This window comes from Lathyrus oleraceus, chromosome 5 (genome assembly GCF_024323335.1).
Source record: "Lathyrus oleraceus cultivar Zhongwan6 chromosome 5, CAAS_Psat_ZW6_1.0, whole genome shotgun sequence".
Taxonomy (NCBI): Eukaryota; Viridiplantae; Streptophyta; class Magnoliopsida; order Fabales; family Fabaceae; genus Lathyrus; species Lathyrus oleraceus.
Window position 1 is genome coordinate 9627653 of NC_066583.1, and position 20667 is coordinate 9648319.

Sequence of the window (20667 nt, forward strand, 5' to 3'; positions counted from 1 at the left end):
GGGCTACGCATGGCTTGAACATTGCACCATCATTTGGAAAAAATTAAACTTCAAGCTTCCATGTACAATTGCCTCGCACTCCAATTTGATTTCAGACTTGTTTACACTTAATTATAGATCAAATTGAATGATCTCATGGGCCTATACACGCCCATGCACACATGCATCACTCATTGCCAATTTTGGAAACTCATTTGGAAGGTGCAAATATCATGTGATTCAACTATAAATAGAGCTCCATATGCTCAGAATTGAGGACCCCTGGGCGCCAGCTTTGATCCCAAACACCAAACCCTTCCATTTGAGAGTATAATCCTAAGAATCTCCTTTGGAAATTGAGTTGGAATCTCAGTGTTTTCAGATTCAAAACTCCAGGGATCCAAGACCTTTTGTGCATTCTAATCTACTTCTGCAAGCATTCTGAACAAGATTAAGCACGAGCAAAAGCAAGAATAAGTGAATCCAGACCTGCATTGAAGGTATTTTCCAGAAAATTTAATCTCTTCGATTCTCTCTCAATTCCACTCAATTCTCTTGAATCTTTGGTTGTCTGAAGTCCTACCAATGTAGGCAAGAAGATTGAGTTACTTAGAGGTCAAATCGAAGCAACTCAGTTGACACACCTCAAAATTCAACTCCTCATATCTTTCCATATATGTGGAGTTAGTTAAAATTAAGGTCAGATTCGTGCTCTACGCCATTTTTTCTTTCAGATCATGTCCTCCTTTTTCATTTTTTTGATGGTGATGAGTGAACCAGTCCGACCAGGGTCACCGGAGAAGATGACCGGCCTTTGGATGCCGACGATGCGTTGGAAGTGTTCAGAGCCATTGATCTGGTTCAAATTGTTTTAATCTCACGTGTTGGTTCTGATTACCATTCCTGTGGCGCATAGACTTAAGTCCACGTTGGAAAGCGCACTGAGGACCACTTGATCTGCCACCTCAATTAATGAGGGAGATCAAGTGGTCCACATTTTTTTGTTATTTTGTTATTTTCTTTTATTCCTTTTATTTTCATTAATTCATAATAATTTTAATATTAATCCAAAAAATATGAGAGTTTCACCAAAAAATTTCAAAAAGTTTCTTCTTTCATATTCTGAATTAAAATTATTTTTGGGATCATTATTAATATTTTTCATGATTTAATCGATTTTGCATTTGTTTTTAATTGTTTAAAAATACTTTTAAGTCTTTAAAAATTCTGAAATTTTTTCTCCAAGGTCCTTTGACCTTGTTTGACCTATGATAAATCTCGTGGCCATTTCTTTGGTGTTTTGATGAGGTTTTAGGAATTTGACAAACCATATTTAATTTAAATGCCTTATTTTAATATTTTTAATTTGAATAGATGCCAAATAATTTTGTTGACCAATTGTGATGACTTGTTTGAGTTTTACTCTTGTTGTTGGGCCTTGGTCAAAGTTGATTTGACTTTGTCAAGTTAATATCATTGGATTTAGGGGATTGATGGAATGTACATCCCATCTCCCAAAATGAATGGATGATATTAATTTGGTAAAAGTTCTCCTTTGACCAATTTGAGTTTTGATCCATTCCCCTCCCTCTACATCTCATTCCCCTTCTTTATGCATTCATCTCATTTGGCCTATGATATCTCAAAGTCCTAAAGCTAGTTGATTGAAAAATTAACATGAGTATGGATGAGATTAGGCCACTTATTTTTCATACTTCTTTTTGTGTGTGGTATGTTTCATGAGCATTGTCCATTATACTATGTCTCTAACATGCACTAACACCAAAATTCTATTGCCCGACCTCAAATAGTTGTGACTTCTACATAAGTCCAATTACGATGGCTTAACATAGCACTAAATCTGTGACACAAAAGGCATAACATTCTAATTAGTGAGATTGTAAGTCTCCCCTCTTTCATGTTATTGTGTGGAAACTTGGCCTTTTATCCTTCCTTTGGAAGATGTCTTGGCTCAAGGATCCATGCTTGTGATAAGTGGGTTGAGTGTTTGTAAGACCCCAATTTGGACCCTAAGATCCCTCATGGCATCATATCATTGCACATTGCATTTGCCTCAAGGATCATAGCATCTCGACTCCTTAACCCTAGGGGTGGGACTTGTGTGAGTTGGTTTGAGACAACCAAGCATGCTTGAATTGTATATTATTTCTTTTCTTATTTTTTTTACTAATCAAAAGCATACAAATATGTCACTAACTTTGTTTGTTTTGTAGCTTGAGCAATCATGTGACCCAAGGCTCCTAGGAGGCCCCTATACTCATTGATGTGGCTAGATGAAGTTGAAAGCAAGCATGCAAATGGTTCCAAAAGCTCTAAATTATCATATATGCCTCCCAAGTATCTCAATTTATCAATTTTATCAAGATAAACCAAAGGGCTTGAGGATTGTTTCCCAAGGAAACCCTAATTCATCTGTGCATTGATTGTGCCTTCCTCATGAAGCAACCTCAACCCATGATCAAATACAATCAAGGGAAGTTCTTTAATTCATCATTTTATGCATATTTGAGCTTATGTGAGTGTCCTAAATCATTAATTCATCAAGATTTGAAGTTTGGACTTGAGAAGTTGATCAGTCAATTCATCTGACTATTTTGAAATCCCCTGAGACCTAACTTTTGATGTGTTTGTAAAATGAAGATGACCCCAAGATAAAAAATGTTCTTAAGAACCATATTAACAACTTTAATGTTTATCAAAAATTAATTTGAAACTTTTAAGGTCATCATCCATTTCAAAACATTATAGGTCATTTTGACTGAAACCCTAATTTTGGGTCAACTTCCCAAGGACCTAACTCCTTCATTTTTTATGATTTTGAGGTGGGATCAAATGCATTGGAAATTTTAAGACGTATAAATAATTTGTTATTTTGGATAAAATTTAATAATCCTAAAATAAACACATGTGATAATACAAAACATTATAGGTCACTTTGGACCAAAGTCATTGAATCTTGAAAAAGTCCAATTTCAAGTGCCCATAACATTCTCATCAAAAATCCAAATGCTGCAAAATTTAAGTCCAAATTGATTTTATTGAAAATATCTAGAACTTGTATGTTGAAGGTTTTGTAATTTGACGCTTGCATCATTGAAACAGAAGGGCTTGAAGTTGGTTCATTTTGGCTAAAATTCCATATACATGTTTTGTACCTTGAACTTCATTGCCTGTTTTCAATAATTTACCAACTCCAAATGGATTTTTGTTCAACATAACATTTCTTCCTCATGTCAAGACCTTTCCAACCATTACTCACATGGATATGTTTGAATTTGGCAAAGGGCATTTTCGAAGAGGTGAAGATTTATGTTCATTTATGCATAACATGATTAAATTGCTTGCACACCACATTGCCTTACCATGTACAAGTCCAATTTCATTTGTTTCATCATCAACATGAAAAAAAAATCAAGTTTGGGCCTCCCATGCGCCTGTACAGGCCCATGCATGGAGGACCCAAGCTCATGCACACACAAATTTCCATTGCTTGCATCATGCTTGGCTATAAATAGAAGCTCCATTACACTTCAAAATCCAACCTCAAGGCGTCTGAACTGCTGCACAATTGAATCCCTAACCTTCACTCAAAGGAATTTTAATTTTTCTCTTAAATTTTCAAGCTCAGATTTCAACTTCATTGGTTGATCTCTGAACTTCAATTCCTTAGCCTAGCTTCTTTGCCATCTCAAGAACACATTGCATCAAAGAATTGGATTGGATCAAGTCTTGTAAAGCTGCACTTCAAAGGTTGTTTTTCAAACTTTTCTGATTCGAAACTCCTTGAATACTGATCATTTCTTGTGTTTGTTGGTACCTCTGAAGTCCTCATGTGAGAGGTAATTGATCTGTGCATTTAATTTCATGAGTTGAGCAAGTTCAGTATGAACACCATAAATTTCTATCTCATATTTCTCTCTCTATAGAGATCTTGAGTGGAAACCAATGGCACAGGGGTGATGTACATCACCTCAGCTTTCTAAAGATATATAGATCGTGCATTTTGGTGAAGTTTTGAAAACCTGCAAGTTTTGGCCGGAACGGTGAGTCTCGCCGGAGAAGACGGCGGTTTCCACCACCGTCACCACGTGGACGAGTTCATGGCCATTGGATCTGTTAACTCTGATCTAATTTGGTCCCTCGAATGTTATGACTTTCATTTAATCAACGTGTTTCTCTTTTGACTTTGGTCTACCATGCGCGCGCTTATCAACTATTTGATGCGCCACGTCAATTAATGAGATAAGATCAGACGCTCCTTGTTTTTCCTATTTTCTGATTTTTCATTTTTATTTTCTTTAATTCCATTTTATTTTAAAAATTCATAACTTCTTCATTTTTAATCCAAAAATATATGGGACTAATTGCATTATTTTCCTTTTAAATTCTAGTTTCTGAAAATGATTTTTAATATTTTTTATGATTCCATTTAATATTTTTTGTGAATTTTCTCTTTTCTGGTTATTTTTAATTCATTTAAAATACTTTTCAATATTCAAAAATGCCAAAAATATTTTCTTAACATCTTTGAATGATGAGGAATCTATGAAAAATATTCTCATCAATTTCTTAATTAATTTGAGATTTATTTGAGATTTTAGTTCAATTATGTTATTTTTCTTCATTTTTAATTGTTTAAAATTAGTTTCTGTTTTCAAAAATTGATGAATTTTTTTTGTCAAACCTAGTTTGACCATGTTGAACTTATGATGATCCAATTGGACTTTTCCAAGTTGATTTAAATTGGATTTGAAGTTTGACCTTTATTTGTTTATTTTAATTCAAGTATTATTTTAATTCCAAAAAATACCAAAAATATTTTTATTGTTTCTTGACTTCTAAGCTTCATCTCACTTCTGTTTACCATTGATTCATGTCGATTCATTTCATATTTGGTCAATGTATTTTGCTTATGTCATTTGAATTTCAATTATGTACATTCCATTTCTTCTTCTTCTTCTTCTTTTTTCTTTTTGATCAATGAGTTAATGATCGGTGGTTAGCCTTGGCATATGAGGGGCTTAAGCTTCTTTGATTCAAATCAAATTCATCTTGATCAAAGATCAAGTGAATTGCTTTGCATTAGAGATAGGTTGCTTCTTGGTCAAGCAAAAAACCTAAATCCATACAAGATCATTCTTCTTTTCTTTTGGCATGAAAAGTTGTAGGAGCTTGGCTTACTAGTCATGGTCTCTAACTTGTGTTTGTTGCCTATAGTTTTATTGACTGACCTCAGATAGGTGTGACTACTACATTAGTCCACTTACGATTGCTTAACATAACGCTAAATTGCCTTATGGCACACTAACACTAACTACTAATCACTAACTTTTAATTCAAGCATTTAATTCTTGCCATTTACTTTAATGCAATTTAGTTTCTTGCACATTAATTCATTTGCCTTTGCCTTTTGCTCACTTGAGCTCATGTTTATGTTAATGTAATTTGCCTTTTGCTCACTTGAGCACATTATTGTGTATATATTATTGTGCTTGTTTTGTTTTGTTTGTGTGAACCCAATGCAAAATGGAGAAAGGACTTAGATTTAGGACCTTACCTATGCTAATGGAGTTTGAAGAGCAACTAGGCCTCATGCCTTTAGAATGCTAAAATTGTCAAAGAGCAACTATGCCTCATGCCTTTAGAATGCTTAATCTTGAAGATGAATTGAAAGGACTCCTAATTCTAAACTCACTCTTGTCCATTCTTTCTATTGCATTGTGGAAATTTTTGATTTGTGTGTTCTTGTGTGCTAGGGATCCCAAACTTGAGCCAATTAGAAGAACCATTGTCATGGACCATGCAAGATAAGAGATACAAAAGCCAATTGGAAGATTCTTAGGAGCTTGATTGATTATTTGCTTTATTGCTTGAGTTATTTGCTTATTGCTTGCTAAGTCCAAAGGAATGGAGCAACTTGGATTATCTTTATGATCTCAAGAAGGGAACTCCAAGTGGTTTTATTTCTCTTCCCTCATCTTTGCATGTTTAGGACCTAGCCATTCTCTTCTTCCCTCCTCTCTAACCTGATAACATGAAACTATATCACATTTTGGACTTGATTTAATTAAATTATATTGCTATTTGATTCAATTTATTTTATATTATTCGATATTACTTGGTATTCTGTTATTATTTATTTCAGGTAACATTATTTGAAGCATGTGTGAAAAGGAAAGAAAAGGGGTGCAAAAAGAGGATTCTGTAGGAAAGCATCTCACTAGAGCCCAGCCCACGCCAACTACAAGGAAAATGGTTGTGACGACCGCCACACTCATGTGACGAGCGTCATGCCCCTCTACTTAGTGTTACGACCGTAACACATAGTGTGACGGACGTCACACACCCACTCCTATTTTTTGGCATTGACGTGCGTAACAGAAGGCGGTTCTCTCCTATTTTTCCTCTTGACTCGTTGACGCTTTAGAAACCCTACTGAAGACACCTTTGAGAAAACGGTTACTTTATGGAGGAATATAAATAGACCTCAAAGGATCCAATGGAGAAAGCTCTACGCCGTGCAATATTTTTCCTGATTTCTAAGTTTCCAGCATTCTATTTTCTTAGCATTTTATTTTCTTTTCTTTGCTAGCTTAATTTACTAAGCATTCAATTTATTTTCTCACAATAGTTTCTACACCGGAAACTATTGTGTAATTTTTACTGGATCTAACCTTACGTTAGATCATAGTATTTTATTTCCTTGTTTTTATTTACCTGTCTGATCAAGAATTATGAAGAACAAATCCAACCGACTTGTGGTGGAGTGTTCGAGCATCGAAGCTAGGAACAAAACCAAGATTTCTAGTAATTTTCCAGGTTCATTAATTAATTGATTTATTGTTTTAATTTACATATGCTCTGTGCTGCTGTTTATATATATTATCTGTTTGATATGACCGTATTTATGCATGTTTATTGTTTAGGCATGTTTAGCATGTCCGGCTAATCGATTTAGATATCGGTATGTAAAGTAAGCGGAATAAAGGAATCAAAACTGAGTTGGTTTAAATTTATTTCAAAATACAGTCACTCTTTTTCTGGTCTCAATTTACAGAGTTAATACCAAAGTTTTTGTACGAGAGTAAAAGACATAAAGAAGTTAAAATCAATAGAACGACGGTTTGAGCTTTTAACTGGACAGTGTAAATTGAACATTAACGTTAAATCAGGGCAAAAGCAATTTTTAAAGTTAATTAAATTCTAATCATTTTCAAAAATTATTTTTAAAGGTTAAATGTGAGGACGAGAGTTAAGCATTTAAGTTTAATCATATAGTCTAAGTCAACAGAGCGAGAGTTTGAGACGAGGGCGTTTAAACGGTTAATATTTTCTTAAAAAGAGTTTCTATAGATTCTATTGTTTTCAAAAAGTGATTTTAGATTTAACTAAATAGTGAGAGCGTACGTTAATATAAAGTCATAGTCTGATTCAACAGAGCGAGAGTTTGAGGAAAAGACTTTTAATTAATAGTGTCTACTGAAAAGACTTATTTTAAAACTAAGAAAAAGACCAACGAAGATTTGATTCCCTAATTACGACGAACTACATACCGATATCCGTGTTATTTGATATTTAATCTAGATCCGAATTTAGTTTTATTTTTCCCCCTAATTATCAAAGTATCATCCGCCTTAGCTTTACGAAGTAACCCTAGAAAAACGGTATATCGATTCATTAAGTCCCTGTGGGATCGATATCTTTTAAAACTACGCGATTAGTCTGTGCACTTGCAGTTAATACCCCAATAGACTCATAAAGTCGCGATCAAGTTTTTGGCGCCGTTGCCGGGGACTTTTATTTAGTCGATATCGTAACTCTTCTGTTACGCTGTAGAGACTAAGGCAATTTTTATTTTTCCCTTGTCTTTCGTTGATTTGTATGCCACACACTCGCTCACAAGGCGAACCGTATTTCTTACGAATCAACGACGTTGAACGATATCTCCGAGTCTTACGATGAATTCGGGAGTATCGTGCTGCAAATAATCTTCCTCCAATCGAAATTCCTGATCTCAAAAATCTCCTTCCCTCGACGATACCAGAGATGGCAGAACCAGCCCGTGCTCTTCGAGATTACGCTGCTCCATCGCAAGATGAGCCGCATTCGAGTATTGCTCCACCCGCAATCGAAGCTAACAACTTCGAACTTAAACCTTCGCTGTTGTAGGCAGTGCAACAAAATCAATTTTCTGGAAATCCTACCAAGGATCCAAACCTTCATCTATCCGTATTTGTCCAATACGCTGACACTATTAAAGCCAATGGTGTCACTTCAGAGGCAATTCGACTTCGTCTCTTTCCTTTCTCATTAAGAGATAAAGCTAGAAGATGGCTTCAGTCTCTTCCTTCCAACTCAGTCACCACATGGAATGAGTTGAAGAAAGTCTTTCTTGCCCGATATTTTCCTCCAAGAAAAACAGCTATGTTGAGAGCCCAGATAAATGGATTTAAGCAAAAAGACAACGAGTCTCTTTTCGAAGCATGGGAAAGATATAAGGACATGATGAGACTCTGCCCACACCATGGTTTAGAGGACTGGTTAGTAATTCATACTTTCTACAATGGTCTCTTATACAACACAAGGTTAACAATAGACGCCACCGCCGGTGATGCGCTTATGGATAAACCTTACACCGACGCTTATCAACTTATCGAAAGCATGGCCCAAAATCATTATCAGTGGGGAAGCGACCGAACAATGGTAGAAAGACCTCAAACGAAAACTGGCATGTACGAGATAAGTAGCCTTGATCATGTTAATGCAAAAGTGGATGCTCTTGCCCAGAAAATTGAAAGTTTAAATGTATCACCTCCAACCACCGTGGTTGCCGTAACTCAAAATTGCGAAGTCTGTGGAATTCAAGGTCACACTCCTACAGATTGTCAACTCCTAACAGGAATTCAAACAGAGCAGGTGAACTATGCTCAAGGAAATCCTTACTCGCATACCTATAACTCAAACTGGAAGAACCATCCTAATTTTTCATATAAAAGTAACAACGCTTTATACACACCAGGTCAAGCTCCCAGTCAAGCTCCAGCTATACCCCCTGGATATCAAAAGCCGAGCCCATCTACACCTAACAATAACGTTCCTAGGAAATCCAACTTGGAAATCATGATGGAGAACTTCATAGCTTCTCAACAGCAAACCAATAAAGAGTTCTTAAACCAGAATGTACACACTAGCGAACAAATTAAACAACTAGCAAGTAAATTAGATGCCCTGGCTACCCATAACAAAATGCTGGAAACACAAATCTCGCAAGTAGCTCAACAACAAACACCTACTGCTGCCCCAACTGGTACATTTCCTGGACAGCCCCAACCTAGTCCGAAAGGCCACGCTCATGCAATTATATTAAGAAGTGGAACAGAGGTAGAAGGACCGTCTGACCCAAGGATTGCGAGCCAAGACTCTAAAAAGTCAACTGAGGAAGAAGGTAAACCTAAGGAAAAGGAAGAGTGTAATAAGGAAACCGTAGAGAAAAAAGAACCTTACGTACCTCCACCGCCTTACAAACCACTTATCCCTTATCCTCAAAGGCTAATTAAAACCAAAGACGCGGGCCAATTTAAAAAATTTGTTGACCTACTGAAACAATTAAACGTCACAATTCCTTTTACAGAAGCTATCACACAGATGCCCTCATATGCTAAGTTCTTAAAAGAAATCTTATCTAATAAAAGGAAACTTGAAGATAGCGAAACCGTTACACTCACTGCTGAGTGTAGCGCAATAATCCAGAATATGCCTCCTAAACTTAAAGATCCTGGTAGTTTTTCTATACCCTGTCATATAGGAAAATTTGTCATAGACAAAGCTTTATGCGGTTTAGGAGCCGGTATCAGTGTTATGCCCTTGTCCATATGAAAGAAACTTGAAATGGGAGAATTAAGACCAACTAAAATGTTTGTGCAATTAGCAGATCGTTCCGTTAGATATCCCGTAGGAATTCTTGAAAACGTTCCCGTGCGCATAGGTCAATTCTATATTCCCACCGATTTTATAATTATGGACATAAGAGAAGATGAAGTTACCCCCATTATATTGGGTAGACCCTTCTTAGCAACCGCCGGTGCTATCATACACGTAAAACGAGGACGACTCACTTTCGAAGTAGGAGAAGAGAAAATTGAGTTTATTCTTTCCAAATTTTTGAAAGCACCTGCAATAGAAGACACATGTTACTTCATGGATGTCATCGATGAATGCATAAAAGAAACAGAATTCAAAAATGACGATTTATCCGACTATCGTGTAGAAGACAAACTGAACCAATGTTTAGCAATAACATCAGAACCTACGCAATGCCTTAAGAAACCAACCCTCGACCTGAAAACACTTCCCAAAAATCTGAGATATGAATTCCTAGACCTAGAACTTGAACGACCAGTAATAGTCAATGCAGACCTAGGAAAACTCGAAACCGAAAAACTCCTACATATCTTAAGAAAATATCCAACCGCATTAGGATACAACATCACCGATCTCAAAGGGATAAGTCCTTCTATTTGTATGCATCGCATCATGCTAGAAGAAGACTGTAAAACTTCTAGAGAACATCAGAGGAGACTAAACCCGATCATGAGTGAGGTAGTGAAGAAGGAAGTAACGAAGTTATTAGAGGCAGGTATCATATATCCTATATCCGATAGCAAATGGGTTAGTCATGTACACGTATTACCAAAGAAAGGAGGTATAACAGTGATCGAAAATGAAAAAGGAGAAATTATAACCAAACGAACTGAATCAGGATGGAGAATGTGCATTGATTATAGAAAGCTAAACAAAGCGACCCGAAAAGATCATTTTCCTTTACCATTCATAGACCAGATGTTAGAACGACTGGCCAAGCATTCTCATTTCTGCTATCTGGACGGTTACTCAGGTTTCTTTCAAATACCGATTCATCCTGATGACCAAGAAAAGACAACGTTCACATGTCCTTTTGGTACCTTCGCTTATCGACGAATGCCGTTTGGCTTGTGCAATGCTCCTGCAACCTTCCAAAGGTGCATGATGGCAATATTCACCGATTTTCTCGAAAACATCATGGAAGTCTTTATGGATGACTTTTCCGTATGCGGGCAAAGTCTCGAAGAATGTCTTGAAAACCTAGAAAGAGTTCTAGAACGATGTGTAAAAGTGAACCTAGTACTTAATTGGGAAAAATGTCACTTTATGGTACAAGAAGGAATTGTTTTAGGACATATCATATCAAACAGAGGAATTGAAGTAGACAAAGCCAAAATAGAAGTAATCGAAAACCTTCAACCTCCGAAAACTGTGAGAGAAATACGAAGTTTCTTAGGACATGCCGGTTTTTACCGGCGATTCATTAAAGATTTCTCTAAAATAACTAAACCTTTAACCGGATTATTAATGAAAGACGCTGAATTCATCTTCGACAATAAATGTTTAGAAGCATTTCAAACACTTAAACAAGCATTGATCTCCGCGCCCATAATGCAGACCCCGGATTGGAATGAACCTTTCGAAATAATGTGTGACGCAAGTGACTACGCCGTAGGCGCTGTTTTAGGACAACGAAAGGATAAAAAACTTCACGTCATATATTATGCGAGTAGAACTCTAGATGAAGCGCAAATGAATTACGCCACGACCGAGAAAGAACTTTTAGTTGTAGTATTTGCACTAGATAAATTTTGTTCCTACTTGGTCGGAGCTAAAATAATCGTTTACACTGATCACGCCGCCATTAAGTACCTCTTAACAAAAAAGGACGCTAAACCTAGACTCCTAAGGTGGATCTTGTTGCTACAAGAATTTGATTTGGAAATCAAAGATAAAAAAGGAACTGAAAACGTAGTAGCAGATCACCTCTCTAGACTTAAAAACCTGGAACCGGAAAGAACATCGATCAACGATGATTTCTCGTACGATAAACTTATAGCTAACAAAAGAAACGATTCTTCAATGACATAAAACAATATTATTGGGACGACCCTTTACTTTTCAAAAGAGGCCCCGATGGTATTTTCCGTCGCTGTATACCTGAAGAAGAGGTAGAAAGTATAATCCAACATTGTCATTCCGCTCCTTATGATGGACATGCAAGTACATCCAAAACCTGCTCTAAGATCCTACAAGCGGGTCTTTATTGGCCAAACATATGGAAGGATGTACATACGGCTGTCAAGAAATGAGATAGGTGTCAACGCACAGGAAACATATCTAGACGTGACGAAATGCCACAAAAAGGCATTTTGGAAGTAGAAATTTTTGATGTGTGGGGAATAGATTTCATGGGACCTTTCCCACCTTCTTTTGGTAACAAGTACATACTCGTAGCAGTTGACTACGTATCAAAATGGATTGAAGCTATAGCTTCTCCAACAAACGACACACGAGTAGTAATTAAACTCTTTAAGAATATAATCTTTCCAAGATTTGGTGTCCCAAGAATAGTCGTCAGTGATGGTGGATCTCATTTCATATCTAAGATACTCGAAAAATTACTGTTTAAGTATGGTGTAAAACATCGAGTAGCAACACCTTACCATCCTCAAACTAGTGGACAAGTGGAAGTGTCTAATAGAGAAATCAAACAGATATTGGAGAAAATTGTCGCTACATCGAGGAAAGACTGGTCATCAAAACTACCTGAAGCTCTATGGGCATATCAAACCGCTTACAAAACTCCCATAGGGACAACCCCATTTAAGCTTATTTATGGTAAATCTTGCCACCTCCCGGTGGAGTTAGAACATAAGGCCTATTGGGCTATTAAAAATTTAAATTTAAACTATAAGGCCGCCGGTGAAAAGCGAATTCTAGATATAAACGAATTAGAGGAACTTAGACAAGATGCATACGAAAATGCCAGAATCTACAAGGAAAGAACGAAAAAATGGCATGATAAACGTATATCAAGGAAAACTTTCAAACAAGGCGATGTAGTCCTATTGTTTAACTCTAGACTTAAGTTATTCCCAGGAAAACTACGCTCTAGGTGGTCTGGCCCTTTCCAAGTCACTAATGTCTTTACTAGTGGGGCTGTAGAAATTAAAGGAAAATCTATTGAACCATTTATCATAAACGGACAGCGTCTAAAACATTATCATTATGCTGAGAACAATGAAGACTCGCAAGTCCTGCACTTAGACATATTGTCTCCAAAATTAATAGATTAACATTTAATAGTTTTATGTCGAGCTTGCGACATTAAACAAAGCGCTTCGTGGGAGACAACCCACAAATTTTTATTTTTCTTTGATTATTCTTTTTGATTATATTCAGTTTTCATTCTTCATTTTCTTTATTTTATTAAAAAATTTCTTCTTTTCTTCTTTCGGCATCTGGCCAAATCCTGACTAAAATTCTTGTTTTTCTTTTCTTTAGTTAACACTAACCTGATGGGACATATTGACCGCATGGGTATCAAATTCCGAGGGAGAGCTCAGAGACAAAAATTTGAAGAACTTTCTGAGAGAGAGATGCACCCAACTTTTTATGCTGATGATGGTGCAATGACCGTACTTGGGCTAAGAGATAGTGTCCTATATCTGCTGAGTCAAATAGGGTGGGAAACCACTCCTATTCGGAGACAATTTATTACCTACCGGAGGCTAACTCTAGAATTCCTTAGCTCCTTGATTTATCTACCAAACCATGGAAAAGGAATAAACCGAGGTTTCATTCAATTCAGGATGTTCAATATGGAGTATCAGTATAACATTAGAGAATTCACTAACCTCTTAGGGTTCCCTACTTCTTTTGACACATTCACCATGAGCCAAGAAGACCTCTTTGAATATCGAGAGCTTGAGCATTTTTGGGGAAGTTTGACAGGAAATGACGACCCTGAGGAACATGAGTTTCTTTCTGGAAACATACATAACCCAGCATTCCCTTATTTCCACAAGATCCTAGCACACACTCTTTTTGGGAAAAGATCAAACATTACCACAATATCACGTGATGAACTTTTCATAATATTTTGTGCTTCCCAGAATCGTCCAGTGAATGACGTCACTTATATGTTGGCGAGTTTTGACCTCCTTATTCAAGATGAACGTGCACCAATTCAAATAGGAGGATTGATAACTATGATTGGTAATGCTATTGGATTGCGCCAACCCATGCTTGATTTGAACCCTTTTTGTGGTATTCAGCCTATGAATATACTTTTCCTTTTCAACACTATGTTTATAGGAAACCTTGGACCATAAGAGTTTGAACTATTAATTAACAACCAAGCTTTTTACCTATTCACCATGCCTAGTCCGATGACTAGTGTCCATAACCGTAATAATTGGATTTATAATCTGGATGGAATACCTTCTCCTGTTAGATCTGTTGAAACCATCCAAGATTATGAGATTCTTGGCAACCAGATTCCTTATGCTGAATCTGATCCGCAGACACCAACTGGTTACCATGATGCTGCCTCTCCACCTCATCCTATCCCGTCCGCAGAATCGGCAATACCTGATCTTAGAAATCATATGCCCATAACTGATTATAATACCGCTATTCAAGCCTTGATGTCAGAACAAGATGCCATCAGAGAAGAGTTAACTAAGATGGGACACGAATTTCTGGAATACATGAGTGGAATGACAAACCAATTCCACGAGTTGCTACACCGTGTCAATTCCTTTTCTCCTCCGACGAGAGATTCTACAAGTGGCTAGAAGAATTAGAGTTAACTAGTTTTAGTCTTAGGATTTATAGTTTTGTTTGACATTATTTTTAATCTTAGGATTTATTTTTCGCATGTTTTATTTTTCAGTCAAATATTACATTATGTTTAATTTATGAAGCTATTGGCATTATTGGTTAAATTAACTTTCATTTTGATTTATGCAATGTCTAAAATTCCCAATGATGATGTATTGTATGCTACTACTTACATGGCCTATTAGAAAATATATATATACACTATGGTGTAGTAGAATAGCATTCATGGCAATTCAAAAATATGACAATAGCAAATATAATAAACAAAACATAATAATAACAAAATTTATTAAAGCTTCCACGCATGCCATGTCACGAGCGTAGTGACCGTTGCAGCCTCACCAGCGTGACGAGCGTCACACAAGCCATCACGGTCGCCACGCAACCCATGACGTCCGTAACACATTCTGTCACGAGCGTGACAGCGTGTTTCCTCGTAAACATTGATGACCATTAGGGTCACGACCGTTACTCCCCACCTTTTTATTTTCCCCATTCAACCCACCTCTTTACTCCATTCCACTCACATTCATCCACATTTATTGTCCTCTCACCCACTCCTCTTCCCAATTCCAAAACTTTTCCTATAAATACCTACAATCCATTTCTCCCTACACCACATCATTCCAACAAACCATTCTTTACAAATATATTTCATTCTCTTTTCCTTCTTTCCACCTACCTATCAATATGGCGGAGAACCAACATCAAGAAGCGCAATTCGGAAATATTATTTTCCGAACTGAAGATAGTAACTATCAACAAGAGCAGTTCGTTCGGTTCCAACAACGCGGTGTCACATCTACCAGGTACCCAGATTTAAATTGCTTACAAGAATTAGGCTTACTTCAGGGTGTGCAATGGATGCTTCGGCTTTCCGATTTAACTTTTCTGTGCACACAAAATCACCCAACCTACCCATCACTCACCTTGGAGTTTTTAAGCTCTTATTCATACACCACTCCAACCGGTGAAGACGAGTACTTAACCGGTGTCGCAAAATTCCGTATGTTCAACACTGAGTACGCATTAACTCAAACACAGTTGAGTGCCATGCTACATTTTCCTGAAGGAGACGGCGTCCACCCAAGAATCCCTCCAAACTCACAGTGGCACATAAACGCATTCGACCTTTTTGGAAAAATATCTGGTGTGGAAACCACAAATTGAGATGCATTACTTGCTTCACACATACACAACCCCACTATCCGGTATTTTATCCGCATTTTGCAAAACACCATCTTTGGAAGAGCCAACAACAGCAAAGTCAACGCGAAAGAATTATTCTTCCTACACTGCATCTTTTCATTAGATACAAAGGTAAACACCGCCTCTTTCTTATTTCATCATATCCGTACCCTGTGTGCTCGAGGCAGTCAACCTTTTGTGATTGGAGGATTAATAACCACCATCGCACTCGGTTTAAATCTAGGGGACCGACTTCGGAATTTGCAATCTTTGCCACCCCTATTTATGGATATCAACTATTGTCGCTCCTGCCTGTAACACCTCAAAATTTGCCCTCCTCTCTTGGGACTAGCTTAGCATATTGCATTCCATATTTAGGGCATTAGTCATTGCATATTGCATATCATGTGAAAATAAACAAGTCATCCTCTAAGGTCTTGTCATAGATGGAGAAGTTGTATGGTTCAAGCCTGAGGGTCTTATTAAATTGATCAATCATCTGAGGGTTTTGCATCTCATCAGGGATTCTTGGTCCTTCAGAGGTTGAGTATTATCTTGTTGACAAGTATATGTCACCATCATCATGGTTATGTCATCATCCAGGGTTTCATTGTGCTTGCTCAGGTTCCTTTAGATTAGGGTTTTGACCTCTGGTCAACCCTAATCAGTGCCATTCTTTCAACCAGGGATTTTCAAGGAGATGAGGTATTCTATTGAGATGGGGATCACATGATCATTTTATTGAGCTTATATGAGCCAAGGTTCATTTTGAAGCAAATTGGCCAAGTGTTAGAGGCTCAAAGTCATCAGTGCATTTTCAAGTCATCTAGGGCCCATAAATGTCAACTGAAAGTCAACTGAGGGCTAGGAGGGGGAGAAATGATTTTCAACATCTCATTCATGTTCAAAAGAGGTTCATATATCATGTAAAACACATACCTTGAAGAATTTGAAGTCAGATCAAAAGTTTCCCAAAAAGGAAAGTGACCTGTAATTGAAAGTTTCCAAAAATAGCAAGTTTTTGTACCATCTTCAACTTGACTTTCCAGCATCAAATAAGCTTCAAATGAAATTTTGTCCAACATGAAAGTTGAAGATATTTCTCTCCCATTTCCAAAAAGTCCAAGATCATAAGCATCTGATGAATGGTTGAGGAGTTATGAGCAAAGGATCACCAAGTGTGCATGGAACTTCAAAATGCCATAACTTTTGAACCAAAGCTCCAAAATGAGTCCCTCTTTTTGAAAAATGTTTCTTGTGACCTATATTTTCCAAATCCAATATTGCATTGCATGAAATAATATCACATGATCATTTGGCCATGCATGTGCTTTTTGGAGGGAAAATCATTAATTTGAAATTGGTTGATCACATGAACTTAATTCCAAGCCAATTATGCTCATGAGATGATTTTAAGTGTATTTGAATGATAATTTGGCACTGTTCACGTGCATTTCTTGCCATGCATAAGGTGAATTGGCAATTTGGTCATACACCTCTTTTCTTCTTAATTTTTCATTAGCCAAGTTAATTATCATTAGCAAAGTAATTAGGAGGTGGTATATAATGCTAATCATAACAGAATTTTCATTCTAACACATTTCTAGATCTAGAAATTTCCTCTCCCTCCAAAATTTTCTCTCATTGGAATTCAAATTTTCTCCACACAAACACATAATCTCTGAATAGATCCATCATCATCATGAAGTTTTGAGCTAAATCCATACATTTTTGTGTGGAAATTGAGCAAGGTTTGGAGCTGTTCAAGTGCATGTGCATGTCAATGGAAAGTTCAAATTAAGCAAGATTCAAGAGGATTCGAGTGTTGCTTTTCATTCAAAGCTTCAAGGCAAGGATACTGAAGAAGGATTGGAGCTTTTGGAGGCTTGAATACACTGTTTTGGTCACTGCAAGTTCAGGTTGGTGAAAATTCGAACCTCATAATTCTTGATTCTATTGCCATGATCTTGTAGATCTTTTCATGATAAGAATTCTGATATAAAGATCTTAAAAAATGGATGAATATTGCATGAGTTATGCAGAGTTGAAAGTTTGTATTCAATAATGTTTTCAATCGATCCGTCCATTTGGTGGTGAATTAGGATTAGATACTGTTGGATTCGTATTCCTCATGAGAAAAGCTTTCGATTCATGTACATATTGCTGGAATCTGGAAATTTTTTGATGAAGGTGCACTGTAGCACCACCGTCTCCATGAGGAAGACGGTGGAAACCACCGCTGTGAACAGTAACGAGCGCCTCTGGTTCTTAGTCTTAGGGTTTCGCCTAATCATCATCCACGCATGCGCTTGCGTATCATTTCCATTGGCCAAGATTCAATTGACTGGCCTGCGTGTCGTTTGACCATGCTCAGCGTTCGCCACTTCATTAATTGAAGTGCTGCGTTTTTACGCGCTTGCAACCTTGTACAAGGTTCGATTCCCAGGCTTGGCACTTTGTGAATTTATTTTGATTCCAAGCGCATACCTCACTTCGATTCCAGCCTCCAGCGTTTTTTCAAATTGCTCACACTATTTCTCATTTCCCTCCATTTTCTCATGCATTTTTCTTTATTAATTCATATTTTTTGTCCAACTTCAAAAAATCATAACAAATTGAAAATGCATCCAAATCACCTCCAATTTTTTGCTACATGTTCATATGAATGTCCTTTATTCTTTTATGTGAATTTCTGGATTTGTGCATTGCTGGAATTTGAAATATGTTTGGTTCTTTGGACATTTATGCAAATGTGACGTGCTTCATTCATTCTATTGTGAAATGCTCATACATTGGCCAATTGCTTGGAAATTTGGTGTGAAGATTCCCAACATGTTGCTTGATTTTTGAGGCTTGGTTGTACATTTTTATCATTTTTCATCTCTGTTTTAGGCACATGGATGTATGGTGTGACAATGTGTGTCACACAATTTGATGTCATACTTGTTCATTTTCATTTCTAGGTCAATTGTGCTCCTCTGATTCTGATTTTTGACATGAGGCTTGTGTTTGACATGTTGTATGAACATAAAAAATTTCATGATTGTTTGATTCATTTCTGTTTTAATATGGAATTTCTCATTTGAATGTCCAATTGTGATCATCTTATGTGTCCTTTGCCTTAGCATGTTCATTAGATGGCCTAGCCTTAGGATTTGAGTTTGATCCTTTTTAGGACATGTTCATGATTGATTAAATGTGCTTCATGTTGGATATCAACTTCTGTTTTGGCTTTTTGCTTTGCCTTTGACCCTAGTCTTGGTACTAGTGGTGTGTACTCACATTTTGAGCTTTGCATTTCAGGTTCAAGCCTCTAGTCCTAATGGTTGATGTTGATCTCATGAATTGAGATGCAAATTTGCTTTGTCCACTAACCTTTCTTGTGTTGTAGGTTTCTTGGTGTTGAACTCACTTGAGTTGTTTGCTTGTTGGTTTGCCTTGTGTACACATTGGTTGGAACCACTGTTGATTGTTTGTTTGGTTTGTCTGAGTACAATATTGACTTGTCTGACTTTCTTACAGGTACTTTAGTTGCTTTAGCTCATTGCTTGAGCTTTGCTTTTCTTGTGGTTGGCATACCACCTAGGTAACCATTATATTCTCCATGTAGTCTGGAAGTCCTGCCATTTCTTTTGGCAGGCACCTGTCTGAAGCCCTCCTTCAGAGGCAATGTTTGTGATTGTTTATATTTGTGCCATGTACTTCAAAGACCTCCTAAGTGAAGAGGCATTGGCAGATAGAAGGGATTTGCAATCAATCCTCTGCTATTCAGTTGAGTCTTTCATTATGCTCGCACTACGTGCTGAGGCTTTTGAATAAACACCCAAAATCTTGTATAGTAAGTCAGGTGGAATAGGGTCCCTCATTCTAGGCCCCCACACCTTCTTTGTCTTAAGCTCACCCAGGCCAGGGTTAAGAGCTATGAAGTCTAACCCTCATTACCTTTCATCTGATCACCCTGACTGTCAATGTCAGTGGTTAAGAGCCTCAGACACCCCTTCCAGTGTTGGCTTGTTTGTCGAGGTTGATATGACCCCTTGACTAAAGCCCAGCCTTGTATGAGCCGCTTGTTTGCATATAGTGTGTGATACCTGTTCACCTGTGATGTTTACTTGCTATTTATTTGTTGTTTCAACTTGCTTCCTGTGCGAGTTAGGTTCTGTTTAGATACCTCAACATAGGACTATTGTGGATTGCATGACAACTATTAGGCTCGAGTCAGTCTCCCTTTTAGTTTGTTATTCCCCGGTCTCTGGTTAGGAGAAAGTTTCTCCCCTGTTAAGGGGAACTACGTCGCCCTGATCCTCATACCAGACGAGGTACGTAGGCAGGAGATCGTGCGAGATCTCTCCGGGCGCCCTTTTTCTTTTTTGTGTGTGTTTTGCTTGACAACTATTAGGTCCGAGTTCTAGACTCCCTTTTAGTCTGTGTGTTCAACTTCTTTGTTTCTTCTGACGTCTCAACATCTTCTTAGTGTTTGTGTGACAGTTATTAGGCTCGAGTGCCAGACTCCCTATTAACTTATCTGTTTGATAACCTTTTTTGTGTGTGTTAGGAAATGGATGTAAGACCAGCGATTGGCATTCCGTATCCTATTTGCGTTTGTTTGTTCGGAGTCGGACGTAAGCCCAGCCATTGCCAGTCTGTTTCCTTGTTGAGTTTTTCTTTTGACGTCTCAGCGTCTTTGTATTGAGTTTTGTTTCGGCGTGCGTTAACCGAACTACGAGTGTTCTGATTCTTCTCTGGATAGAGAAGATACGTAGGCATAGG

The 20667-nt window shown here is 37.4% G+C and overlaps 1 non-coding gene across 1 annotated transcript; it reads right to left on the minus strand.

Moving 5' to 3' along the window:
- Window positions 1–8424: 8424 nt before the first annotated feature.
- Window positions 8425–8531, minus strand: LOC127089172 (small nucleolar RNA R71). The gene has a single exon (XR_007790943.1). It is a non-coding gene; the product is annotated as a small nucleolar RNA R71 (small nucleolar RNA).
- Between the last annotated feature and the right edge of the window lie 12136 nt (window positions 8532–20667).